The 26,707-nt window shown below is 32.9% G+C and overlaps 1 pseudogene; it reads left to right on the top strand.

The window, feature by feature from the left end:
* Positions 1–26,707, top strand: part of LOC143390283 (lipase member I-like) — a 52,488-nt pseudogene that overhangs the window by 9,390 nt on the left and 16,391 nt on the right.

Genomic DNA, 26,707 nt, shown 5'->3' with positions numbered 1-26,707 from the left:
GAGGTGTGAACTACAGATAGATTTCCATTTGGTATCAGCAAGTAGTCATGAATCCTACATGGTTCACACCTTCAAAATCAATAAAGCTTGGTAAGAGCACTTAGGCATTGCAGCTTCTGAAAATTAAAGTCTTCCAGTGGAAAATTATAAAGCAAAAAGAATGCATATGAAAATAGAATGTTAGAATTTCAGGGACTGTTCAGTGTTTTCCAAAGAAAATACTAGAGCCTAGCATATAAACGTCCAGTCAGTATCAAAAAAAAATATTCCAGAAATGTTTCTAAAACCAAAGGAGCTCTAAGAGTAAGTAGTGATTACAAAGGCTGAATCCAATCATATGCAACCAGTTTTCTTTAGCAGAATTAAGATATATGGAAAATCTCTAGGCAGGTATGCATTACACAAAATTGTTATTATCCTAGTTCACGTCTGCCCACATGACATCATGTGGGTTCATTTTCTGCAGAGCTCTTTTAGTATTGTTTTTTTGGTCTTACTGTTTTTTCATATTTGACCCAGATTGGTTAAGAGCGTAAGTGGGGGCTGGGGTTGTGGCTCAGCGGTAGAGCGCTCATCTAGCACATGCAAGGCCCTGGGTTCAATCCTCAGCACCACATAAAAATAAATAAATAAATATATTGTGTCCAACCAAAAAATAAATGTTAAAAAAAGAGAGCATAAGTAGGAACTAAAGTTAAACGTGTGAAATCTCCACTAAGCATTCTTTCTACTTCATTCAAATCTCCATGTTGGAGGTAGGAGTTGAGGAACAAAGAAGCATTTGAAATATGTATGTGCATATATATTTAATAAATATTTAAATTTTATAAATATGGAAATCTGTTTTATATAATACAATTCTATATGCATATGTGTACATTTATTAAATATGTCATCTACTATGTGACTGTGTATAGATGCCCTTTATGCTATTAACATATTTATATTGTACATCATATATATACATGCATATCATATGTGTATGTATGTGTGCATGTGTATATAGGAAAACTGAGGGCTATACCCAAAGAACTAAATTATATGTTCATTTACTACATTGTATTCTGCAGAACTTACTAAAGAGTTACAAGTACAATTATTAAATCATAATATAGTAGTAAAACCTATTATAAATAGACTATAAGTCTTGTGACATGTTAAATTCTGATTAGACTGTTAGAGAGTGGATTTATTGATGAATCCTGAATTTGAGTTATTATTGTAGTTGAAATAAGTAGAATACTATACTTTTTTTTTTAGTTGTCAGTGGACCTTTTTATTTATTTATTTATATGCAATGCTGAGGATCAAACCCAGGGCCTCACACATGCCAGGCAAGTACTGTACCACTGAGACCAGCTCCAGTTACCAATACCACATCATTTGAAAAATGTTTTTTAAATTATTAAAATCTATGACTGTGATTATTGCAATGATTATGCTTATTAATTCTTTAGTTATATTTTAGTGATTTGAAATATGCATGTTATTTAATAGAAGTTCAATATCCAATGTTCTGTTTCTTAAATCTTAGGTTATGAAGCTGAGCTATGGAAAATTGGCTTAAAAGGAAGAGTGGAAGGATGGACTCATAGGACCATTGTGTATTTGGATACTAGTAGTACAAGTCCATTTTGTAGTAAGTTGTTAACATTTTTAATAAATGAAAAAAATATTATTTTTTTGTATTTCTTTAAAAAGTTTTTTTTGCACCAAGGATTGAACTCAGGGGCATTAACCACTAAGCCACATCCCCAGTCCTTTTTTATGTTTTATTTTGAGACAGGGTCTTCCTGAGTTGCTGAGGGCCTCACTAAATTGCAGGGGCTGGCTTTGAATTCAAGATCCTCCTGCCTCAGCCTCCCAAGCTGCTGGGATTATAGGCATGTGCCACCGTGCCTGCTGTAGTCCTTTTTATTTTATTGAAAATATGCTTTGAACTCTCGCAAATTCCATCACTTTAAAAAGTTTGTTACAGATAGTTGAACAAATTTGACTAAGGACTTTTTTTTTTAGATAAGTTGATCAGATGCTTGTATAATATTTTCCCAAAGAAATGATCCTAGCCTCCTTCAAAATAACATGATTTGTTTTCCAGAAATCATTTCAGCATATAAATCTTAGGAAGCCTAAGACTTTTGTATATATTATTTATACCAAATTAAGACTTAAAGTGTATACATCTGAAAATGGCAAATAAGTAATAATCTCCCTAATATATTTAGAGTTAAATGAGAGAAAATGTGTAGAACTGGAGAGAATGTTATGCCAGTTGTATTACATAATTAACTTAAAGAGGACCCATGTAAGATAGCACAATTATTTTCTTTAGAGATGAAAAGCTGGAAGTGATTTATAAAGAAATCACTTTATATGGATATTATGAGGTTAGTTTCTAGTTAGTGGCATTGACTTTGGTGTCTGAGGAATTTAGGAGGGCCAGTTACTGTTAAGGTTTTGAAGTTGTACTCACTGTCAGTTCAAGACATTATAATTCTTTAAACCTTAATTGTATGTCCTGTTATACTGAATTGAGTCTGTCCACTAATGAATTAAAATTTTTATTTATTAATTTTAGATTTGCAAATAGAAGAACTAATACAGAGCTACACACCTTTTATCCAATTTCCCTCCATGGTAACATTTTATAATACTATAGGTAATATAATTTCATTAGCAGTATATTGATGTTTGTATAGTCCATCTTCTTTACTCAGATCTTTTCCTAAATTGTGTATATATGTGTGTGTGTGTGTGTGTGTATGTATAATATGTATACAGATTAGTCACATGTATATGGTATGTCTCTACCACTACAGTTAAGATACTTAGCAGTTCATCACCCCAAGGATTCCTTATGTTGTGCTTTTATAACCATATATGCTATTTCCCAGCTGTCTCTGACTTCTGACATCCATTAAAATATATTTCTAAAGTTTTGTCATTTCAAAAATGTTATATAAAAGGAATTATTTAGTATGTGATTTTGTTGTTGGTTCTTCATCATGCAACATAACCTGAAAGGTCATTCATGTAACATGTAAGAATAATTCATTCCTTTTCTTCTGTGAGTAGTATTCCAGAGTATGTATGCACTATAGTTTGACCATTGAGCTGTTAAAAGAACATAGAGGATGAATTTAGTTTTTGGCTATTACAAATAATGCTATTAAGAATTTTGTGTACAAAGTTTTGTGTGAATATGTTTTCATTTTTGTCACAAGGCTCAGGAGTGCAATTGTTGTATCATAAACTAATTGCTTGCTTAAGTTTATAAGAAACTGACAATTGTTTTCCAAAATGGCTATATCATTTTGTATTCCCCTGAGCAAACTATGCGTGATCTAGTTTCTCTGATTCCCACTTGGCTTTCTCATTATTTTTGAAATCTTACCGATTCTGATGAGCATATACTGACACCACATTTGACTTTAACTTGAGTTGCCTGACATGTGATTATATTGAATATCTCTTTATAAGTCCTTTTTAGGTGAAGAGTGTGTTCATGCCTTTTTGGCATTTTCCAATTGGATTATTTTTTAACTACTGAGTTTGAGATTCCTTTACATATTGTAGAAATTATTACTTATTAGTTATTTGGTCTGAAAATATTTTCTCAGGTTCTGCAACTCGTCTTCACAGTTTTTTACTGTTTCATGTTAGTTATACATGACATTAAGATTCATTTTTACATAATTAAAAAAACACGGAATGTAAGTTACTAAAATTCTGTCTCCAGTATTTCCCCTTCCTCTTGCAGTTCCTTTCCTCTACTCTATAGACTTTTCTGCTATTTATTTTTTAGGTTTCTTTTTGTTGTTGTTGTTAGTGTTTTGTGGAGATACCTGATGGTGAGATTAACGGTGATATATTCATATATAGGCATAGAAAAGTTAGGTTAGATTCATTCCTTTATTCTTCCGTTATCCTGTCCCTTCTTCTTCCCCCTTAGTCTCCTCCACCTAGCTTACCCATCTTTCTTTTATTTGATGGGATCCCCCCACTGTTTCCCACTCTGTCTTCCTTTCTTTCTCTCATTTTTTCCTCCTTACTTTGGGCTTGATTTCACATATGAGGGAAAACATTGGGCCTTTCACTTTCTGAGTGTAGCTTATTTCTTTTAGCATCATAGTCTCTGGTTCCATCCATTTACCAGCAAATGCTGTAATTTTATTCATTTTTATGGCTGAGTAAAACTCCATCGTGTATGTGTACCACATTTTCTTTATCTACTCATCTGTTGAAGCTGAAATATGGTTGGTTTCATATTTCAGCTGTTGTGAATTGTCCTTCTGTAAACATTGATGTGGCTGAGTCACCATAGTATGCTGATTTTAGTTCTTTTGAATATGTGCTGAGGAGTGGTATAGCTGGATCATATGGTTATTCCATTCCTAGATTTTGAGAAATCTCCATACTGCTTTCCATACTTGTTGCACTAGTTTGCAGTCCCATCAACAATGCATGAGTGTACTTTTTCTCTCATATCCTCACCAACACTTACTGTTATTTGTATTCTTGATAATTGCTATTTTGACTAGAGTGAGATGAAGTCTCACCATAGTTTTGATTTGTATTTCCTTGATTACTAGCAATGTTGAACATTTTAAAAATAGATTTTTTGGCCAATAGTATTTTTTCTTTTGTGAGGTGTGTGTTCAGTTCATCTGCCCACTTATAAATTAGGTTATTTGTTTTTGGTGTCAAGTTTTGAGTTCTTTATATATATTCTTAATATTAATACCCTACCAGAGGTGTGGGTGACAAAGATCTTTATTGTGTAGGCATTCTTATTACTTTCCTTTGCTGTATAGAAGCTTTTTAATTCAATGAGATCTTACTTATTGGTTTTTAAGTTTATTTCTTGCATTTTAAGGGGCTTGCTAAGCAGTAGTTCCTATGCCAACATGTTACAGTGTTGGGTCTACATTTTCTTTGAACAGTTGGAGAGTTAAAGACCTAATTCTGAGGTCTTTGATCCACTTTTAATTGACTTATGTGCAGGGTGAGAGATAGAGGCCAAGTTTCATTCTTCTACATATAGGATTCTAGTTTTCCTAGCTCCATTTGTTAAAAAGGCTAACTTTTCTCCAGTGTATATTTTTAGCAACTTTCTTTTGTTTAAGATAAATGTATCTACATGGATTTGTCTCTGTGTCCATTCTGTTCCATTCATTTTCATGTCTGTCTGGGTTGTCAGCACCATGCTGTTTTGTTACTATAGCTCTCTAGTGTATTTCAAAGTCTGGTATTGTGATGTCTACAGCATCATATTTTTTTTTCAGGATTTCTTTGACTGTTCTACATCTCTTATTTTTCCAAATGGATTTTAGAATTGCTTTTTCTAATTCTGTAAGAATATCATTGGCACTTCAATGGAGATTGCATTGAATCTTTATATAATGCTTTTGGTAGTATGGCGATTTTAATAATATTGATTCTGCAGATCCAAGAACAAGATGTAAATTTCTTTGGGATATGTACTGAGGAGTGGCAAAGCTGGATCATATGGTAATTTTATGATATTTACATCTGATGCATTAGAAATTTTCATATTCTAAAGTCTTCTTCAGTTTTTTTCTTCAGTTTTCTACAGTTTTCACTGTAGAGATCCTTGACATCTTTTGTTAGATTCATTTCCATGTATTTTATTTTATTTTCTGAGGTTAATGTGGATGGGATAGTTTTCCCAATTTCTTTTTCAGTGGGTTATTATTGGGTTTATTATGTGTGTTGATCTTTTATCGTGCTGCTTTACTAAAACTTTTTATTAGCTCTAGAAGTCTTCTGGCTGTAATTTGTCTTTTCATCCTTTTCACAGTCACTTGCAGAGCAAAATGTTTACTCTGATAAGAAATGAATTCTATATGGATGCTTGAAATAAATTTATGTTCTTCTTTTGCTGTTTGGAATGTATATAGTGCTGTTATGTTTTCCTGAATATATTATATATCATATTAGCTTCTTTTATTTTTGCTTTATATGTAAAAATTTATCTTACCCCCATGGACTATTTTATTAGATTATATTCACAGCAATAATTTACCTCACAGATTCTTTGAATCTTGTCTTTTTAACTATCTTTAATACTTTATTCTGTGGTATTTTGCTTCCATTTATTTAATACTCAATATTAATTATAAATATTATTATTGCATTAACTATTCAATTTTTTCCCCAATTTTTTTTATGTTTGTGCCTAGAGTTCTCCTGATCCTGTATTTCTTCCTTTCAGTGTTAACTTTTTCCTGACATATACCCTATCAGTGACTTTTTGCTAGTGGTCTCTACCAGTTTTCTTTTTTTTTTTCCATGAAAATATTCTTATTTTTTTCTCACTTAGAAATGAAAACATAGTTTGAGATAAGTTCTGCATCAACATTTTTGTTCAGCTTATTGAAAATATTAATTCTCTTATGTTCATTCAAGCTGCTTCTTTTTTTTTTTTTTTTTGGTTTTATGAACCTAATTATTTCCTGAAGATAATCTATCACTTTTCTCTTATTGTATTTATTAATTTATTTTGTTTTGGTGTTATTTTTCAATATTGATGCTCCCTTCAAGTCTGGATTAATTGTTAATGAAAAAATCTGTGCTCTTTTAAATCAGAAATTCATGTGTTTCATATATATAGAAAATGCTCAGCAGCCAGCTGTTTTTCAAAATTCTCTCTCAGAGCACATTGGACTCCTTTTTTCTAGAACTATATCATTACAATCCTAGAGGACTCTTATGTAAATTGTTTGGGGTTCTTCATTAAATGACTTGTATTAATTTAAATTTCATGTTATCATTATTTTATTAACCTTAATACCTGCTGGGTTTGTACCTCAGTGGTACAATGCCTGTCTTGCCTTGGGTTCAATCCTTAGAACCTCAAAAAGAAGTAAAGAAATGATTTAAAAAAAAAAGATTCATACAGGCACAGAACCAGGAGAAGTAATTTCCCCTTTGATCACTTCAATGATGAGGCAGGAAATTGAGGTCTCTGGATCTCTATAGGGACCTGCATTTCAGCTCTGTCACTTAGTACCAGGTCTCTTTTTCCTTTGTGGAGGTTGACACTTCAGCCTCACTTTCCTTCTTTCACCCAGTTCTCAGGTCCCAGGGCTTCAAACCTTATGGCCTTGAATGTTTTTTTCTTCATTTGTACTTCCTCCTTTTGGGCTTGATTTTGTATTAAAATATATATTGCTCACCTACCACTTCTACATACTTATAGTAGGATGGTGGCTTATTCTGTAACATTTTAATATACGATGCTACCAGAAATTACCTGAGCCAATTTATGGGTGAGGTGGGTGAAAATACTCTGCTTGAAGCTGGGCATAAACTTCAGAATAAGAAGTGTTCCTTTACATCTCTTGCATTAGAAATTTACAGGATGCAGTCATAAATGCATTACTTTATTTGAGGTAATACTAAGCACAATGAATGATGTTACTTCTGGCTATTTAGTGGAAACGATTAACAGGAGCATTTATAACTTTTGTCTATCTCACAAGAAAATTTACAGATTTCACATTATGTTTGAATATGTATATTGTCTTCTAGGGAAGACTCAAGATAACTGGCAGAGTCAGGGCTTCCTGTGTAATCCTGAAACTGTTCAGAAAATAGGGGTGATTTCAGTAGTTTTGCCTCTGGAAGGTATACCATACTAAATTTTCATGAGGGCATTTTGAATAGGACCTACTGTGAACTTGCCCTAATACGGTTATTTAATTTAATAGAGTCACTTAATTTAATCTTTCAGCAGCCCCAAAACTTGGGGGTGATGGTAGTCAAGCAGATATAGCTTGGACTATTAATCAGATAATTAAGAAACCTTATCATATTTCCTTAGAAATCTTATTGAAAAGTACAAATTGTTTAATTGGCCTAAATTTTGAATGTTGTTTATTTTTTGATTTGCAGATTAATTAGAATTTATTAGGTATTTGGCCAAATCCTAACCACAACCATAACTAGGTTCTTATTCTTTGTTTTTAAGACTAGTCAAAAGTTGACAAACAAGTCAGGTGCAGTGGTACACACCTGAAATCTGAGCAGCTCAATAGCTAAGACAGGAGGATTTTGAGTTCAAAGCCAGAGTCAGCAATGACAAGGCTCTAAGGAATTCATTGAGAGACTCTGGCTCTAAACAAAATACAAAATAGGACTAGGGATGTGACTCAGTGGTTGAGTGCCTCTGAGTTCAATTCCTGGTATTCCCTCCCTCAAAGAAAAAAAAAAGCTGAGAAACAAGCAAAATATATTACTTAAGGACAAAAAGAGAGCTTCTAATGAATATCATTTAACATATATAATATAGGACTAAATTAAATAATATATATCTCTGTGTATTTGTATATGTACCAAAATTAAAGTTTAAAAATAATGTGAATGGCCTTTTATATTTTTATTTTGTAGCTTATTATTTTGCTCTCAGTATAGTTGCTGTGGGTGAAGCTATGAGTGATGGCTATATTTCATTTAGATTATTAAACCAACTTGGAACCATTGAAAATCCAAGGCTCTATGAGTAAGTACCATTTCATGTTTTCTTCTTTCATACATTAAATGTTTGCTATCTTGAGTATCCAGTTTAGAAGATAGTCCAAACAGAGTAAATTTCTATCCAACAAGTATTAAAATGTTAGATATTACAAAGGTCCTATGTGTCAACTTTGGATTCTTTCATTTTAAAGAGGAAGATATTGAATATGAGGCTGAATAGCTAATTAATATTATAGAACTGGTTACTAACTCAGTTACAAGAGTACAAGAAGAAATGTTTTGTTTTCTCTTTGTCTTTTCATTCTTTTTTTTAAAAGTTAGATGTGGGCATGATACCTTATTTATTTTTATGTAGTGCTGAGAATCGAACCCAGTGCCTCACACGTGCTAGGCAAGTACTCTACTGCTGAGCTATGGCTTCAGCCTCATCTTTCCATTCTTAATTCCAGTATTCTTTCTAACAATTTTGCCTTCCCAATTTCTTCAGTTTTCATGCAACATCATGTTTACAGTGGCGAAAGTGAAGGTCCAGTGGCATCAGTTAATAACAAAGTGATGCCATTTTAGTATTTCAGAAAACCATGCTCAGCCACAAATTTCCTAAATAATAGGAGAGGGATGTTTTTCTTTAATCTTCTATTTAGCTTCTTATGCATGTGCAATTGTATATACATTTCTAATGTTATCTAATCATCTCAAAGCCAACTATCATGTGGGTTTCTTGAATTCCTGTGTGTTTAATAAATTCTTAAAGCAGGAAATTTATTTTCTCTCAAAATATGACAAATAGGTACATGTTAGAGTTGAAATTATGACTTCCAATATAGTGTGTTGGACTTCTGGAAAGCGATTTAAAAACAGAGTTGCTTTCAAAAGACTCACAGTTACCATGTCAGGTGATTAAATAAAAGATAAATTTTATTTTGCTATGGCTGCACTTATAATAGTTTGTTTTAACTTTTGAATGGCTATTGATGATATTGAAGCTTCAGGGGGTTTAGTTAGTATCTCAAACATTTGCTCGTGTCACATTTTAGGTAGTCCTAGTACCTGAATTGGCAAATTGATTAAGTCTAATGTGTGAGGGACCTCGGACCTGAGTATACAGTGATATATAGATTTATTCAGCCATTAACTATGAACTACGAAAAAGTTCCTGCCAATTTTATTTGCACAACAATAGCAGTGTCTTTAATATTATTGTATTATTAACATTTAATTAAAATAAGAATAACATTAAAATATAAAAGGAGACACACTTTACAACTGATACAGTGTTTAAGACAAAATATTTTAGACCATGCACTACACAAAGAAAATGATTTTTAAAAGTTCATGTTGATAAAAATCACTGAAAACCTCCATACTGAAGAAAAGTAAAGACCTTCCATCATGGGAAGCAATGATCATCCTCAGGAATAATATTCTTGGTTGAGAGTCAGGCAGTTTTTAAAAACTTTTGAGAAAAATGAATTTTTTAATATTAAAAACTCTAACATTAATTTTCTAAAGTTAGTAAAAGCATTGCAGATAATTTAAAGGTAAAATGAATGTAGTAGGGCTGGGGATGTGGCTCAAGTGGTAGCGTGCTCACCTGGCATGTGCCGGGCACTGGGTTCCATCCTCAGCACCACATACTAATAAAAATAAAGATGTTGTGTCCACTGAAAACTAAAAAATAAATATAAAAATTTCTCTCTTTCTCTCTCTCTAGAAAAAAAATAAATGTAATAATAATGCAAGAGTACCAATTATTCTTGTTCTTTTCCTTTTTTAAAGCTTTCTGTATTCACTTACAAAAGAAGATAAAAGAAATCAAATTAGAATTTCAATCCAGATTTTTTAATTTTATCAAGCCCAGGCCTTTTATTATAAAAAGCTTTAAAGCGTTATTTACCTAATTTTGAACATTGGTCAAATGTGTTGTCATTGTATATATTATTGCAAAATAGTTGACTACTTTTTTGTAACATTGTATGTAATTCTAATTTGAGTATGTATACTTATGCATATTCATATAGTCAATTATTTAGTCTTATCAGAAATATGCTTTTTTAGCTTTTGTATGAATTTACTTATCTAACACATTATTCATCACAAATCTTATTCAGACATTTTACAGAGTACTAAAACTCAAACTGAAATAGTTTTATTGTTCACAAGGAAGTCACAGAATACTGGAAGACTAAGCCATAATTGCATCTCTGAGAATTCAGTTTTATGATAGAATATCACTAAGTTACTGTTAAAGCACAGAGGAGAAGCAAGGGAGCATTTGAAAATAAGGTGATGGACTCCAAAAACAGAGAGAAGTTATTTTCAAAGATAGGGAGATGGGAAAACAAATAATTTAAGAATAGTGCACAGAGTAGAGTTCTCAAGCAGTTGCTTTGAATTTTTCTGGAAAGCAAACTTATGTCTTGATTTACTTTGTAAACATATGGAACACCATGGAGAAATGTAAAATATGGGAACATTCCGTGGTAAAATCTGCCCATCTAACCCTGGATAATGGCTTTATTGTTTATATATTAATTATTATTGGGGATTTGAATTACTTTTTAGATGCTCTGGGAATCAGAGAATGTTAATGATCTTTTATTTGCCTTTCCAAAATTGAAACAGGAATATTTCCTTACTGTAGAAAATGTGTCATTTTATAGACTGGAGAATGAGAATTGCCTATAATCGTATCACCCAAGAATATTCACACTTAACCATTTTTTAAAAAAAATAATCATTCCACCCCTTCTTTCTCCTCTTTTTCCCCTTTCTTGTTCTTTTCCTTCTCTGTCTTCTTCTGAGCCTCTTTTTTTTTGGTGGTTGTTGTTTTTGCTCATGACACTGTGGATATATTTTTTTATTTAGCAAAATGTGTATCTTACTGAAAATGTGGTCTGCATCCTGATTGTTATACTTAGTGATATATAGTGTGGACACATTTCCCTTGTGACTAAAAATCACTTAGATCTTATGAGACCAAAAGTATGAATATGCCAATGCAGGACTTTAAACAGGAAATACCAGTAATACAAGTTCAGATTGTAACAATTCCCTAGATGGATGAGCAGTAGGTAGATTAGAGGGAATGAGATTGGTGCCAAGAGTCCATAGATAGAGCTACTGCCATATTCCAATAAAAGATGAGGGGGCGTGGATCAAGCCAGTGGGCATAAAAAAGAAGTGTGAGACTCTAGAGGTTTTAAGGCTTACAAATAGTTATGTGGTGTGTTTTTATGATTAAATGAATGTGAAAATCAAGAAAAGAAATCTATTTAAAGTAACTTCGTGTGTGGAGCTTGGTGATTATTTAAAAAGTGGAGTGCTATTCCATAGTGAGGTAAGACTTATTTGGGGATGATCCAATTTAATCATTAAATTAAAAAATGTTGAGAATTTTCATAGCCCAGGAACAATGCTAGGGATGGGAAAGAAACTCTTGGACAAATTGGATCTCTGCCCTTATATGATTTCAGCACATTGGTTTTAAATTAATGATAGAAAGAACACAAGTAGGTCCATCATCCCTATTTTCAAACAATTTTATGTACATTGAGTCAGGCCCTCTGCTAAGTGTTTAGAATATTGCAATGAGCAAAACAGAGTTGATCCTCTCCTCATTAAGCTTGCAGCATAGGGAGGAATAGAAAGATAGACAAATTATAAATAAGATAAAAGTAAAATCTGTCCAGGAAAAATATCTTGAGACAAATTTATACTCATGTATGGAAACTTAAAGTAGGGAACATGAATTAGTGGGGTCATTAAAACATTTTTGTGGGTATTTTTCATTAGTTGAGATCTAAATGATGAATAGGTCACGGCCCCTGCTGCATTCTAGGCTGGGGACCCACAAATGCAAAGAACTTGATGCAGAAAGCAGCACAAGCCACTCTGGGACCTGACAGGAGCTCTGTGTTTCAGAATAGAGGTAGAACAAATGAGAGGGGTGGGGAGGGAGAAAGATGAGAGAGAGAGAGCTCCCAGATATCGCAGGAACAAAAATTCATAGGCCATGCTCCAGAATTTGTAATAAATTCACTGGACAAATGAAAATCACTGAAATGTTTTCATTGGGAAGTTTGACTGGGGCCAAGACTGTATTTTTATTTTGAAAAAAGAATAGACCACATTGGTTAGAGAGGAAATTGGAGAAGGGATTGAGTGCTATTGCAAGTATATATATAGGCAAGATACAATGGTCTCCTGGGTAAGATGATTTGCAACAGAGATAGAAAAATGAGATTGGATTCAAAGATTCAAGATATTTTTTAGGTAAGATTCATATTAAGCATTTATGATACACTGGATGTGGGGATTGACAGGAGAATGGTATTAGTGATGAATCCTGATTTTTGGGATAAGACAATAGATGGTAGTATGAATTAACTTATCCAACACATTAATTTACTTTTCCAACACCATAAAGATAATAATGCCCTTTAATATCATTAGGAAATGTATGTTTTTGTTTAGATTTTATTTTCTTTTTGTGGTCAGGGGAAGGTGTTGGGGAAGATGATTCATTTAGATTTGAAACTTCTAAGCTTTAGGCATCCTTGTGATATTCAAATGTCAAAGTGAAAACTGGTGGATATATGTTTCTGGACTCTCAATTTGAGGTTGCTACTTGGTGATTATGAGCAACCTGTCAGCATTTAAAACCACTGGGGTGGATGCAAATTGGTGGGAAAGGTAACATGTTTCTATATGGATATGTTGAATTTGAAGTATTGAAATCCAGATAACTTCTTGGAAAAACATTAGGGAGATATTCAATAACATATTCTGTGAAAGAGGAGGAGGTGGCTCTGCTGGGAGTGAGATGTGATAAACCTTAAGGATAATGATGGCATCCTTCTTTGGGCCTAGCTGTTGTAAAGGAATAAAACAGGAGGGCAATAAAAAATAAGATATGGTAGGAAATGTTTGTTCTTCAGTGTTTCTGTATGAGATTGTCACCTTGGTTTAAAGCAAGTCTTTCTTCTCTCAAAAGAGGAGCTTCTTTTTTATAGAATTACTTACTTACTTACTTACTTAATTAATTAATTAATGTTTTTACAGATTTTATTTCAATAGACTTTAAAAAACAATTTTCTCCCTTCTCTTCTTTCCTTTCTTCTCCTTAACTTTCTTTTCTTTTCCTCTCCATCCCTTCCTTCTCTCATTCTTTTGCCCTGTTCCCTTTTTCCTCCATTTTGATCCTCCTCCCCCTCATATGCTGCCTCCAGTTTTTCTTTTTTTTTTTTTTTGCTCTTAGTTTTATCTAAAGAGACAAAATGCAGTGGAGTAGGTTGAGTCTCTTTGCAGACATGCTAATTCAAACAATTCCAGGGACACGGAAATGAAGAATTGGCAGAGAAGCACCAGTGAGGCTGTTGACATCCCACGTGCTTGTCTATCAGCTGTGTGACTTTAAGAAAGGCACCTGGATGCTCTGCTACTCACTTTTCTCATATATATAATAGTAATGCTCAGAATTCCTAATAAAAAGAGTTGTTGAAATAGTCAAATAAGGTCTAATATGTGGAGCATTGTTAGAATTCTGGGTACACCATGAGTGCTGAGGAAATTGTACTCACTAAATATTACCCTTAATTTTTCTTTTGAATTAGTTGAGATCTAAATAATGAATGGGTCCCGGCTTTTATAGATTATCACTTTAAGTATGAAATCTTTGATAAGATTGCATAGAACAGTAGGGTTATTATTTGAACTTCTAATCTGTTTAAGGAATTGTGATATTGAAGTGTCCAAAGAAAGAAATGTAAAACAAATAATCTTAAACAAATGCATAATCTAGGCACTCACTCAGAAAAACAAGATATATCACTTTTTAAAAAATTTATTTATTTGCTCTTATCAGCTATACATGACAGCAGAATGCTCTTCCATTCATTATACACAAATGGAGCACAGTTTTTTACATCTCTGGTTGTACCCAAAGTAGGGTCACACTATTCGTGCAATCATACATGCACATAGGGTAATGATGTCCATCTCATATCACCATCTTTCCTACCCCTGTGTCCCCTTCCCTCCTCCTCTTTGCCCAATCTAAAGTTTCTCCATTAATCCCTGCCCCTGCACCCCATTATGTATAAGCATCTACTTATCAGAGAAAAACATTTAGCCTTTGTTTGTTTTTTGGGGGGAATTGGATTACTTGGCTTAGCATCATGATATTCTCTAACTCCACCATTTATCTGCAAATGCCATAATTTTATTCTCTTTTATTGCTGAGTAATACTCCATTGTGTATATATACCACAGTTTCTTTATTAATTCATCTATTGAAGGACATCTAGGTTAGTTCCACAGTTTAGCTATTGTGAATTGGGCTGCTATAAACATTGATTTGGCTATATTATTGTAGTGTGCTGCTGTTAAGTCCTTTGGGTATAGGACTATCCAAGGAGTGAGATAGCTGGGTCAAATGGTGGTTCCATTCCAAGGTTTTTAAGGAATCTCCATATTGCTTTCCAGATTGACTGCACCAGCAGATTGGCTGCACCAGCAATGTTTTATTGTACCTTTTCCACCACATCCTCGCCAACTCTTATTGTTATTTATATTCTTGATAACTGCCATTCTGACTAGAGTGAGGCAGGATATCTCACTTTTTTTCCTCAAAAGTATTCCCCCAATATATCTGTGTTAATGTATTTATTATTATTATTTTATTAGGTTTATAGTAAATTACTGTTTAGATTATTTTAATAAATATTTAACAAGTATTTTATTTGTCCTTTTCCATATCAAATTGTTTTCTAAATCCTGCTTCATTAGGATTATACTGATTTTAGACATAATGTATGTTTAAAATCATTAATATGCAAATTTTTTATTTAGGAAGAGCAAACCATTTTATAGACTTCAAGAAGTCAATATTCTTGCTCAATTTTTCACTGATGTTGTAAATATTTCAAGCATTGGTTTGACGTATTTCCAGACCTTAAATATACAATGTTCCACATGCAACTACAGGATCCAGAGTCTCATGTTAAAATCACTCACGTACCAAGAAAGGTAAGACCACTCAATTTTTATTTCAATGTGTCATCTTTAACTTGAAAATCCCTTGTTAAGTAATGTTGTAAATATTCATGTATAAATATTCAAGTATCTGTTTATTGTTGATTTCAGACTATATTATATGTAGATATTAGAGTGTTAAAAAGGTATGAAATACATTTTTTTGGCTTGGATAAAATTTATTTTGAAATTACATTACCTAAGCAACGAAAATGCACACACACAGTCACTTCCTGAGACACAACAAACATGAAAAAGTGAGACAATGTGTGCCTTAGAGGTTTATCTATAGTTTCTTATTTATAATACATTTTCACGGAGTGGTTGAGAGCTGTCCTTTAGGTGGTGTCCAGAGGTTGAAAACTATGATAAAACACAGGGTCACAGCAAATGCAGGCCGTCATGACTTCTAGCCACTCATTCTTTCTCCCAATTTTATTACCCTTTGGTTGGGGAAGGAAGAAAGTCCATTTTCATTTGATGCCCCTAAGATTCTGGAGATAACTGGAGATTCAACACAAGAACAGAGTGAGACTATGGGATGCATACCACAACAGCATGAAGAGAAGCTGACTCTACACACTTTAGTTTTATAATCATTATAGTCATCTGTCTTGTTTGTCACTTATGTCACTGTTGCCTCCATTTCTATTGAAATGTGACACCATCATGACCATCTCGGGTATATTGTCTTGGGAATCATCAGATTAGCAGTAGTTTGCTTCATCCCACTGACTATTCTTGATTTCTTATACTGACATCCACAGAGAACTCCTTGTCTTTGTGGTGGTGATGAAAATGTTCACCAAAGAATTCATATCTTCATCAATAACACTGTTGTGAAGGTATTAGGAACACTGAGGAGCTCCTTTGTGAGTTGGTCACCTGTCATTTGCATGTGTGAGTGTTTCCAACAGTAAGCATCATCTGAGAGCCAGTAGAAAAGCCATGTGTGGATTGCTGGAAATCTCCTTTCTTTACTTGTCTATGATGCTTTCTCTTCATTTATCTTTATGTACTTGTGTATTTATATATTTGATTTCCCAATTACCTTCCTATGAATGTTGACAATAGTAAATATGAATTTGTGGAGAGTAAAAATAAAAATGATAAGAATACAGATTTACGTGAAATCTATATAAACAGAGAGGAGTTGGGAAAATTCTCTGAAGTATAGGTCATTTTATAACTTTGGGGGTAATATTTAGACACTAAAATGTCAACAAAATGCCATTATAATAACAAAAACTAAGGGTTATTTTATTGTCATTTGTCTTGGGTTGAAATGTCTGTAAAAAATATATGGACATTTTTAGCAGGAACATTTTGCTTTATCATTCTCTACCAAAGTACAAGGTAATGATGGTGGTGAGACCATGGCTTGAATGACTAAAACTGTAAATATTTAAATCTTCAGCCAATCTCTGTATTTACTTTGTTAAAGATACAAGGTATCCACTAAACACAAGCATAGAAATTGTATTTGCAGTCCCCAAAGCTGGGCTTAGAAGAGGTCAGAGTTGTTACAGCATCTACTCTGTTCATACCTTTCTGAGTTTAAAGATGGAAGATATAATTTCAGAAGTCTGGCGGTTGTAATTTTGCATTTTGTCTATAGACTTTAAGGGATTCATATTGTCCAGGAATAGTCTTTTTTATTTGGTATCATAAATGGAAAGAAAATGAAGAATTTTCTTTTCAGTCCAGAAGAAGCACCCAATATAAATCCTGACAAGATACCAGGTGTTTAACAAGAATATTTGCATACAGAACAGCACACAAGCTCAAGATGAGCAAAAGGAATTTTGTTGCAAGCATGCATACAATAAAAGAAACCACTCAGACTCCATTCTTTGTGAGCATGGGTAAATATGGGGGTATACAGTCCACTTACTGTTTAAACTGAAATGAACAGAAAACATAAGAACATAGGTTCTAATAGAGTGTTGAAAACATAAGAAAGAAAAATTTACAGTCAAGCTTTAGGAATAAGTTTACTTTAAAAATATTTATCAAGGAAATTACATAAAGTATTGCTCAGGGTTCTCACAATATTTAAGAAAACAAATTCAGGAAAAAACAAGTGAAGAATGATATGATGAAACAAATGATAGTGGTTAAAAGAGATTTGGCTGAGATAACTGAAATCAATGTCAAAATTGGTATTGGTATTGCAAACAGTAAAGAAAGGTTCAATAATGTAGAAAATACATTATAATCTACTGAATAAGGAGATGTAAATAATTGAGAATATCGGATAATATGGACATGGGAAAATAATTGAAATGGAAAGTGAATACCTGATGTCACTAAAGAGGAGACAGAAGAGAAGAACTCCATTTGTGATAAAATAAATCTCACTTCAGTAGAAGAAAAGAAGATAAAGATCTCAAATGGAAAGGCTGAACTAAAAGCAGGAAACCAAGATGCCAACATTTAGACTATTCTTATAAAATTTATTTTAAAATTTTGATGATAAAGAGAATTTTTCAAATATTCAAAGAAATCTTCAGGGAGTAGAAAATTCAATGTTTTAGCAAAGAGAGTTTTTATTAAATGCATGTGCAGGTTTAATGTGAAGCCAATAAAAATATAATATTTGAATCTTCTAACCAATCTGAAATTAGAAATATCAAGATGAGCCAAGAAAGCTTGAGTAATTAGTATAATTTTTATAACTTTAAGTGTGAAGCAGTAAAGAGTTTATCGTTGCTTCCATGCAGCAATAATTTAAAAAGTCTGAAATTGGCAGATGAATTTAAATGTAGTTTAATGAATAAATGGAAACCTCCAAAATCTTATGGATGTTGAGGATAGCAGTGAAATAATGACACTATACCAAATGATTGACAAGTAAAAAGTTGGACATTTTCTTATTACACATCAAAATTAGTTCCAAATATAGTAAAGTATTAAATGTAAACTGGTAAACAAAGAACAGAAAGAAATTTAGAACATGTTTGTGTTTGCACTAAATTAAAGCTGAGATAGAAAACAAAAAAAAAAATGTTAATCAGTTTGCCTATATAAAAATTTAAAAAAACAAGTATGTATATGTCAAAGATACCATTAACAAAAATAAAATAAGCTTAGAAAATTTTATAATGTATATGATATTGGATGACTTTAAACTATATGTAATAATTTTTACAAAACCTATTAAAATGCATCTTAGTTGGAGTATGGAGTAAAGGACCTTAAAATTATTTAAAACCCAATTTCTGAGTCTATCTTCATTTATCATAGCCTAGATTCTTTATCTTACACTCCACATCCAGTTTTGGTATTCCTTGTCCCTACCTTCTAATCATTCTCAGAATTCATCCATTCTTCCTATCTCCACTGCTGCAAACTCTATTAACCTGGACTCTAGAAACATTTTAATAGCCTCTTACCTGTTCTCTTTACCTTAGTCAAATATCCTATAATTTATTTTTTTCTTTTCCTTCACCACCACCCCATTTTTCTCCTTTTCTTGGTTGGGTATTAGGGTTGAACTCAAGGATGTTTTACCACTGAGCTACATCCTCAGCCCTTTTTCATTTTGAAACAGGGTCTCATTAAGTTTCTGTGGTTTTCACTAAGATTTTTGAGGCTGGCCTTGAACTTTCTATCCTTTGGCTTTGTTTTCCCCAGTTTCTGGGGTTCTCGATGTGCATCACTGTGCCTGGCCTATAGTTTGTTTTTAAAACAGTGCCCAGAGTGATCCTGTGAATGGTGACTTAGGTTCTGTTAAACTGACTCACTTAGCTCTTCTCAAAGGCTTTCTTGATGTCCTTGGATACCCTGGACTGATACTCCATACTGTAACTTCTCCCTTCATGCTATTCCCCTGGTTGGTTCCTCTACCTGGAAATTTCTGCTGCTTGATATGCCCCTGGCTAACTTTCTTGTCTCCAAAATTTTTCTCAAACATGGTTTTCTCAATGAAGCCTACCTTACCATTCTGTTCACAGTGTACCCAGCAGTCTAACCACTCCTAACCTGTTTCTTTATCATTGTAGCACTCATTATTTATGGTGAACTCTATACTTATTCCTTATTTTTGTTGTTTGTTTCTCCCTGGTAGACTGTAAGCATCTTGAGGGCACTGATTTTATCTCTTCTGCTAAAAATATTTCAAGTGCCTTAAAATGTGCTTGGGACATATTGGTCACTAAATGAATGGTTATTGGATGAAGAAATGCAGATGTATATTGTCATAGAACAACTTTAAAAGTTGAAGTAACAAATGGTTAATAGTCATTTTAGAATTAAGGCAAGAAAACATAGCATATTTTTCCCAAGTTGGCAAAACAAAGTCTGTTATTGAATTCATACTGAAATTGCCTTTCTGTTTTACTGCTGGTAGGTATGTAAGCTTTTACACATATTCCAGAAAAAAATTAGTAAAATATATCAAGAACTCCCAAATGTTAATATATCATTTAGTTTTTAAGAATTTACATTTCAGAGACTTGGGGTGGTGTTTATGAGCATCAACTCTGCAGTCATGGTGTCTGGGTTTGATCATTTAATTACTATTTTTCTCATCTTGAACAAATGAATTAATCATCTGTGCTTTAGTGTCCTTATCTGAAAATAGGAATAATAATATTTTACTTTGTAGAATTAAGAAGGTTGAATAGTATAAAGGAAATCTATAATAGATACAATATTTTAGATATTTAAACTATTGCCTGGCTATAGTAAGTGCTATGTAAATGTTTGTTAAAGAAAATATCAGAAATATATATAAGTATTTCTATATAAGAAATGTATGCACAGTTTGATTTACAATACTAAAATAGAAATAAATTAACTGCATTTGGTGGGATAATTGATACATTTATTATGGAATATCTATAGTATGAAATGTTAGGTAGTCATCAAAATGGGCCAATTAACACAGTATATTGTTTAATGACTTAAGTTTTTCAAATATAATCAATGTATTCCACAATTAGGAAAAAAAATTAATGAAATATATTTTTTTCTCTTGGGGGGACTTGATGAAAATAATTTAAGTATATACTAATATAATAATTCTGCAAATTTAGTCTAAATATTTTCCTTATTTCATGTTAAATTCTCTGGTTACTTAAAAGTAGTTTCATATAGTTCAATAGTTTCAAGACTCTTTTGGAAATATACATAAGGCTTAAATTTAATGAAGGGTAAGCATTTGAAGAAGAAGAGTCAAGAAGCTGTCTTTAATTTAGAAAATAGCCTCAGAAAGCCAATTTATAGTTACATACTTTGTGGTGAAATAGAGATTTCATATTTGTCCTTTAAACTTCATGCCCAAAACACCAAAGTACTCAGAAATTGTGGGAATTGTTACTCCAGATCTCTGAGGTGTATAAAAGTAGCAACTTTTGCAAAACCTCTGAAGTACATTTTTCCAAAATGTGTTCATACAATCCGAACCTTTCTAACCTCACTATCCACTCCCCCCCACCCCTGGTTCTCAAATGATGTGATCCAGTTCCAGGGGATTGTGGACAGGTGGCACAGATAAAGCACCCCAGTGTCAGTAGTGTGAGTAGTGTTTTAGTAGTGTTTAGTAGTGTTTTAGTAAGCTTTTTGCTGCTGGGAATAAAATCCTCAAGAAATACAATTGAAGAAAAGGAAAACTTTGTGGGCTCAGGGATTCAGGGATCTCAATCCATAGACCTGAGCAGGCTCCAAATCTCAGGCTCAAGGTGAGGTAGAACATCATGGCAGACAATTTTGGCAGAGAGAAGCAGAACTCACTCACATGATGATCAGAAAGCAGAGAAAGACTCCACTTGCCAGATACAAATATATATCCCAAGGCCCAATAGCCCCAAAGCCCAACCTTCTCCATCCACACCCCATCTGCCTTTAGCCACCATTTAATCCCATCAGGTGATTAATTCACTGATTGGGTTAAGGCTCTCATGACCCAATCATTTCTTCTTCGAATCTTCTTGCAATGTCTCACGCGAGAGCTTTTGGGGGACACCTCACATTCAAACCATAACAGTGCATTTCTGTATGGAGTGTAAGGCACACCTCAACAAAAAGAATCTAACAGGTTTAGGAGGCCTGAAATGGATGCTCCTCACATGCACCAGTACAGTCATTATTAAATAAAAAGAAAATTAAGTCTAATTATTTTAAGAAATACAATTTAATAATCATATTAAGGGAAAGGGCATTTTATTTATATTTTACTTCTAATACTATTTGGTTTAAATCATTTTTTTCCTGTAGTTACATTACATAAGATTTTTTTTACACCAAGTGCATTGGCACTTGCCTGTCATCTGAACCACACAGCTGGTTGAGATGGGAAGACTGTGTGCCCAAGGCTAGCCTGGGCCACTGGTGAGACCCACATCTCAAAAACAAAAACAAAGAAACTAAAAAAACAAAAATAAAATGAATGATTTTTAAAATTATGAATAATTGCATAAAATCATAGAAAATAAGAAATTCCACTGAACTATTGCACAGCAGGGTGACTATAAATAATGACAGTATTCTATATATTTCAAAAATCTGAAGAAATTATTTTGAATATTTCTATCATAAAGAAATGATGTTTGAGAGCCAGGCACAGTGGTGCATACCTGTAATCCCAGCAACTGGAGAGCTGAGGCAGGAGGTTCTCAAGTTTGAGACCTGTATCAGCAACTTTTTGAGACCCTATTTAAGTTAGTGAGACACTGTCTCCAAAAATAATCAATAAAAAGGGTTGGGGGATATGGTTCAGTGGTTAAACATCCCTGGGTTCAATCTCCTTTACCTTGAAGAAATGATGTTTGTGGAGACAGACATGTTGATCCTGAGTTAAACATTACATAGTTTACATATGTTTACACACAGTACTCCATGAAACAATTTTCATGGTTTTGTTTCTGTTAAAAGAACTTAATTTAAATTTAAAAAATAAAATAAAAATGTCTCTCGTTAATTTGCCTGGAAGTTATTATGAAATAATTTATGGTAGTAATTGTGTAATTGCACAGTGTAATCAACAATTTTAAGTTGGTAATCTTGAAAACTGAAGCATGTATATTTTAACTAAGTATTTTAAAACTATTATATTATTGCATAAATATTAAATCGTCAATTAAAATCTCAATAAAATTTTATTAAAAGTATATTACATATGTAGATAAGTGTGTTTAATAATCAGTCCTTCTGGTTCATAAAATAATTGCTTTTCTTACTATATTTGTCTTGTAATTTGTTACATACATTTTCAGTTACATAATATGTGTAAAGTATATATTTTGTCCATAGTGGATACTCCATCTTTTCTTCTAATTTTCTTCCTTTAACTGTTCAGTCCACAATTTACCTTTCCATACACGTCCTTGCATCTGTAAATACATAGTTCAATCAGCAGACAGACCAAGATAATAATTATATGAAACACATTTTCCCAGTGTTAAAACTATCGATAAAATGATTTTCAACCCTATTCCCAATACTTCTGTTAATAGGTTTTATTGCATAACCATATGAATTCTCCTAGCTTCTTGTAAATATTGCAATTATTAGAACACTCTTGACTTCTTATCAAGGCTCTATTCTCACTTCTACCACTCTGGTAACTGCAGTGCTATGCATTCTAATCCAAGAGAGTTTGGGGTGATATAGGAAGACTGAGCAAAACTAAGAAATTTGGAAAAAGAAATCTTTCATTGATCGAAATTGCATCTCATAAGGTAGAATTTATCTTCAGAGTTATTTATCCCAACTTTAGTTTAACCTCTTCCTGCAGAAAATTGAAGGGACTTTTAGTTTTATCCAAGGTGTAGGTTTTAGACAACACACGTGATTTAAATGCAATATATTGTGCACCAAGGATGGATAATTTTAAATATTTGAGCACTAAAGATACATTTTTTGAGAATTTTTATATGATTGAACTGCTTTATAGGTAAATAATCATGTGAACATTTGTATATAATATGCTAAATTGCAGATGCTATTTTTTTGTGATATTTAACACAAATCTTTGAGATATTTTGTTTTATTTAGCAAGGAGACAGAAATTCACTAGTGGAAAGAACATATCTAAGCTTTATTAGCTACTTAATATATTCTAATATTCACTGCAGAACTTTTGAAAGTTTTAATTATATCATCCTTCAAATAAAAGATAACAATTATTAATATTTTGTCATATTAAGCATATAAGTATAAGCATGCATGCTACAATTAAACCATGCATTTAATTTTTTATATCATGGTAGAAGCAGGGTCTATTTGTGAAATCATGCAGTCTATTTATTGACTGCAATAGAGTCAGGTATTCACTGTTCCTGGGGACATCAACATGAACACAATGTATCCCCTGTACTGCACTGTGGACCAGGCTATCAGCCATTTTTTTTCTTTCTAACTATAAGTTAATGGCTACATTGTATTTCACCTTTTGTGGAATATTTAACCTTATATTTCATTATTTTCAGATCCTTCATTTTTTACAATGTGCTATTATGATAAACAATGAATATATGTACATATATAACTATTTGTATTTTAAGCAATTTTCTTCTTAAGTATTCATAGTTGAGAGATTAAGAAGGAGAAACATTTTCAAATTTTTCATTTCACCCCATAATGCTCATACCTTTATTCAGACTGTTGGAGAACCTACAGGTAATCCCTGTTCTCCCAGTGTATTTCCTTCTTTAAGGTCACTTATTATAGTTGGTAAAGGAAACAGAAGAGGCAACACAGATAACCACCATTATATTTGATTCATTATCAAATACTGTGTAAAATTTATTCACAGGTTAAGAAGTAGAGTGAAGTTATTGGGATATGCCCCAGTGTAAAAAAAAAATGCTCTGGTTTGTAATTTTAAATTTAATGTGAAATCTAAACCATGGATAGAATATGAAAATTCACTATGTTTATGAAATTTGGAAGCAGTTGTTTCTACTCAGGAAAAAGATACCTAAAATACATTTTGTGGGTGTGTAGCAAAACTTAACATTCCCTGCTGGCTGGAGATTGCTAACAGATGCTTAGATGAAAGTATGCTGTAAGTTTAATTACCTAGATAATTGCTATAACCCATCTAGTGGATTTTTCTATTTAGATCTGTCCATATAGATAATGTGCAATTAATGAGAATTAGCACTGCCAAATTATTGTAAATGTGAGTTATAAAAATGTGATGCCTTATGGTCTAGATTAAACTGCAGGCATTCAACAATAATTATTTCTGTAATGAGTGTGATAGAGACTACAAGCACTCTTTCCTTCCAGACAGTTAAGTAGGACCTTAGAATTTAGGGAGTGAAGAATATACATGGCAGATGTGACCTGGGATGCTTTCTGGAGAATACTTAGGCTATGTGTTTCCCAAAACTCATGCTCCCAAAAGAGAGTACAGAAATCATTAGAAGTAAAATGATTAGATCACAAGAGTCATAACCTAATTGGTAGATTAATCCATTTGATGGATTAATGGGAAGTAATTTAGGCAGATAGTGAAGGAAGTAGGTCATTGGGGGCATTCCTTTATAGTTTATGTTTTTTCCCCTGGCACCTCTCCCCCCCCCAGGACCCCCAATCTTTTCTGACTCTACTTTCTGTCTTGAACTGAGCTGCTTTCCTCTATCACACCCTTCTGCTATGATTTCTGCCTCAACTTTGGCCCAGAGCTATGGAGTAGGCCAACCATGAACTGAGGCTTTGAAACTAAGCCAAAATAAACTTTTCCTCCCCTAAGTTGTTCTTGTCAGGTATGTTGGTCACAGAAATACAAAGTTGACTAAAACAGTCACAAAACTCCCTGGTACTGCCCCTTGGTTTTCCACCCCATTCGCCATCCATCCCCACCCACTGACAACCAATCTGGTCTTGTCTTTTCCAGATATAAACAAAATATGTTATATTATGTAAATGGAATTGTATAATATGTTATCTTTTAGGTGTGGCTTCTTTCATTTAGCTGCTTAAAATTTATCCATATTGCTGCTCCCATCAATGGAATGTGTAGATGAATAGTGTTCTATTGGTGCAAATAGACCACAGTTCATTTATCCATTTACCAGGTAGAGGTCATAAGGCTTCCTTGAAGTTTTTGTTGTCTATTAATAAAACTGCCATAAATATTTGCATGTAAGCTTTAATGTGAACGTAGTTTTTGTTTCTCTTGGATAGATATCTCAAAAAGGGATTGCTGGGTGTTATGTAAGTGTGTATTTAACTTTATAAGAAACTCAGTGATTTTCCAGAGTGACTATATACCCAGAAGTTTTATTCCTCTCCTGCACCCAAACTGTATTTTATCAGTTTGTTGTGTTGTTTTGCTTACTTGTTGGTTTCATTTTAGCTCTACAAATGGATGTCTAGAGGCATGTTGCCATTTTAAATTTGCATTTCTCAAATGAAAAAAATGACTTTGGTGATGTCTGACATTTAATTGAGGGTATTTACATATTAATTTAATGCAATAAGTGATATGGCTGGTTTTAATTCTATTATCTTGCTGTTTTTCTAATTATTTTTCCACCTGTTGTTTCATTTTTCCTTATTATCCGTTCTTCCTTTGGATGAATTGAGTAGTTTTATGGTACCATTTTATCTCTTTGTGGGTTGTTAGATATGTATCTTTGTTTTATCATTTTGATATTTTTAGGGGTTTGCATTATAATATCTTGTTCATTATAGTTTATCTTCAAGTGGATTTTATCATTTCACATGTACACAGTAGCATACTTCCAATCTCTCACCCAGCTTTTATGCTGTTGTTGGAAAACATTTTCCTATACATATGCTAAAAACCTCCATAATACATTGTATCATTGTTGTTTGAACAATCAATTGAAGAGATATAAGTAGCTGGGAAAAATCACATATAGTTACCCACAGAGTTTCCAAATTCGGTCCCTTCAGACCCCTATGTAAGTACACGCTTTTATCTGGTAAAATTCTTCTTCCAAATTGAAGTAGCTTCTTTAACATACTTTAATACTACAGGTGTCCAGGTGGTAAGTGATTTAAGTTTGGGGTGTCTGAAAACATCTTGATGTTGCCTTCATTCTGAAAAATCATTTGAGTACAGAATTTACATTCATTATTTTAACATTTTTATACAATACAGCATCTACCAAACATTGATCCTAATGAGAAACCTATTGCTCTCCTTTCTTTTGTTTCCCCTGGTGCTAAGGATTAAACCCAGATCCTTGTGCAT

The sequence above is a fragment of the Callospermophilus lateralis genome, unplaced genomic scaffold (assembly GCF_048772815.1).
Source record: "Callospermophilus lateralis isolate mCalLat2 unplaced genomic scaffold, mCalLat2.hap1 Scaffold_52, whole genome shotgun sequence".
Classification (NCBI taxonomy): Eukaryota; Metazoa; Chordata; class Mammalia; order Rodentia; family Sciuridae; genus Callospermophilus; species Callospermophilus lateralis.
The sequence above is the reverse complement of the archived record's forward strand: the minus strand, read 5'-3'. Positions and strand labels throughout refer to the sequence as shown.